The following is a 3,217-nucleotide window of genomic DNA, read 5'->3' as shown; positions in this document are numbered from 1 at the left end:
TAACAGAAATTTTTTGTCTTGCTCTTAAGGAATTTATTTATACACTCTGTAGCTTTGCTGAGACCGTTTTTTGAAATTTTTTAAAAAAACTTGTTAAATTATCTCCGGATACTGTGCTATCATGTGAATGGTGTATGACGAGATATATACGATTGACTTGCTTTGTCATCAATGCAAGTTATGGTTTTGATTTAACTAATGTGTAGGGTCCGTGAAATCAGTGGATGGGGAAAGAAAAATCTGGTTTTTTATATCGGTTTTTGAGGGGATTAATCTGACACTGTCGGATATGGAATAAAAGGACTTGAGCATGTCTAATGGCATGTTTATAGAGCGGACTGCATTGGAAAATGTAAAGTTAAGGTGGGTTTGATCAACTAGTTGATGTATGTCTCGCTGGTCTTTACATAGGGCAGTCTTCACAAAGATCTAAAAAATAAATAAGCTAAGAATAGTGTGCTTATAATGTCAGAAACTTATGTCTGCTGTAAATACTAAAGAGTCGGAGTACAGCTATTTACATGAGCTGACCTCATACTGAATAGACTCAGATTACATGTATCGAATTTTGGAATGAAGAAACTTTGAATAAATTAAAGGATGTTTTCTGATTTGCTATTGGATACTGACCTTTTTCTTGTGTTTAAACTGAAATTATCTCTAGAGTCTGGCATGCGTTATCCGTTTGACTGATGGTGTTTGCTTTCTTAAAATAAACAAAAAAATACATATATATAACCTGGCTCTGGAATCTGACTCTTACTGGTAAGGGAAGAAGCGTGGATGGCTCAAAGTTAAACTAAGAATTACCTCCTAATCTTCAGGTTAACAAGATTTTTTTATTCTGATACTTTGCTTAAAAAAAACCAGGTAGGTAGACGGCTTTTTCTTGCTCCGATGACTGTTCTTAAAAAGTTCATAGGGAGAAAAGTATATGGAATGGGGTTTTGCTTCGACTAAAGATGTGTTTTTGCTATGTAAAGTACTGGGAGACTGGCTCCGAAACATGGCTCTTCTTGGCATGAAGAATGTGTTAAAATAAACCAGCATCTACTGAGTAATGTTTGATGGAAATTAAATTTAAAAAAAAGGGGGGGGGAGAATGTCTAACTGGTCTTTTTGTATGTCCTATATAATTTTTTTTTGGAAAAAAGCAGATTGCCAGGTGTATGTCTTATCCTTTGACTGCATAAAAATGAGGATAAAGGACATGAAGGGTATATAATGTTGACTCGGGTAATATTGTTACTCAAATGGGTAATGTACTCATGAATGGTGTACTGCAGATCTGAAAATAACATGTCTTACACTAAAAGAATGAGATATTTGTAAATGGTTGGATAAGTTTGGTGACTTTGATGAGGTAATTTCGGAAAAAGGACTTACCCGGAATTGAATCTGTTACTAAAATCTGGTGCTTTTTTTAAAAAAAACTACTTGAGAGGATTCAGAAGTCATTCGAAACTGTTTTTTCTGGAAATAGTGGCCAGGCATTTTACTTTACAGTAGGGTATGATAGGTTTCACATACCTGATTATAAGATTAAATGAGGTTTTTTTTTAACTCAACTTTTTTTACCGGTAGCCTAGTATACTGAAGCGGCTAAAAAGGTTATTCTGTGTACTGGCTTCGGGTATGATGCCCTTGATGCTGACTTCACACACCGGACTAAGGTTAAATAAAATGCATGTTTTTTAACTGGTTTTTTTTCAGCATTTTCATATACTATGAAGAATAGAGGTAGGTTCTGATTAACCTATCACTTAGTTCAAAAAGGTGATAGATTTTTGATGGCAGAAGTTCGGTCGAACCTTGGCTTCTCAATTCCTTTTTAAGTTCTTCTGTTGGCTTCTTTTTCTCATTTAAAGTATATAGGCACTTGGCCTTACCTAACATCTTACTAGTAAGTTTGATCTCGATACCACAAGGTAAAACTTATAGTGACCTTAAGTGGATTCTGGCTGGTTAAATCTGATGTTTTTTATAGCAAAAGTTTTTTCGGATTTAACTAAAATGATACTCTAAATTTACAGATTACTTCAGTGTTACTACCCTAACTTCTGATAGTTGATAGGAAGGAATGCATGATATGGTGTTGAGCATGGCATAGAGTTCCCTCTATCTGGGCATAGAGTTTCCGGACCGTGTCTAAGTTGGCTCACTAAGACTAAGTGGTCCAACATATTGTAGTATACATTTGTTAGCTGGTATATGGCAGCAATAGTAATGACATAACATGAAAATAAGGAACTTTGGGAATAATGGTTATGATTTTTTTCTAAAGAAGGGATATCTCCGCTAGGTAATAAGTGGAAAAAACTAAAAGTATTTTGGGGGATATCTCAGCCCGATTATAAAATTAGTTCCGAATAAGATGCTCTATTACAAATGTTGTTGATAGACAAGGTAGTGGGTATATTTTTTCAAATGGAATAATCTAGTTAAGGATGAAGTTCTGGAAATTTGTTTTACTACTTAAATTTTTTAAAGATTGGTAATATTACACTGTTTGAGAAAAAATAAAACATAAATTATGGCTGCTCTATGGGGTTGGGTACTGTCTGTATCAGATTGGCTGAGAAGCCAAGGATCTTCGTTCTTACCATTTTATTTTTTTAAAAAAATAAAATAAATCAAATATTCAAGTTAAGGACTATGTTTTTTTTATGGTGACATGGATAACAACTGGGATGCCCAGCATCACCTCCGTACAGTCATGTGCTAACGAACTGTTTTCTTGTGGCTATGGGTGCAGGTGAGGGCTACCTTCCTTCATTAAAACGTCGAGTTCTTAACAATTGGTGGATCTCGTAGTGTGATACAAGATTTCCCAGACTTTGGGTTTAAGGATACTTGAGCTGTATTTTGTTATCTTCATTACCTTGTACATAATTTATTTTAAACTGCAAATAAATTACTGTGCAAAGCCACTGTACTTTTCTAGAATTGTTGTCTGTGAACAGTTAGTGTTTGTTTGCGTATAATTTTATAGATTTAGAACTGCTACACACACAATAAATGCAAAAGAGAGATTGACTTAACAGTTTTTCTTTCTCAGACAATGACTCTAGAAACTTTTGCCTATAGTAGTATAAAGTTTATACTCTAATAGGCAGGGGTGCTATCACACAGTCTCTGTGGTTTTCTTTACCTGACTGGTGAAAAGGTTGATAGCACTACTATTCCACTTTATATTCATGCTTCTTACTTTACTTTA

This window comes from Adiantum capillus-veneris, chromosome 15 (assembly GCF_014529385.1).
Source record: "Adiantum capillus-veneris isolate H3 chromosome 15, ASM1452938v2, whole genome shotgun sequence".
NCBI classification, from domain to species: Eukaryota; Viridiplantae; Streptophyta; class Polypodiopsida; order Polypodiales; family Pteridaceae; genus Adiantum; species Adiantum capillus-veneris.
The sequence above is the reverse complement of the archived record's forward strand: the minus strand, read 5'-3'. Positions refer to the sequence as shown.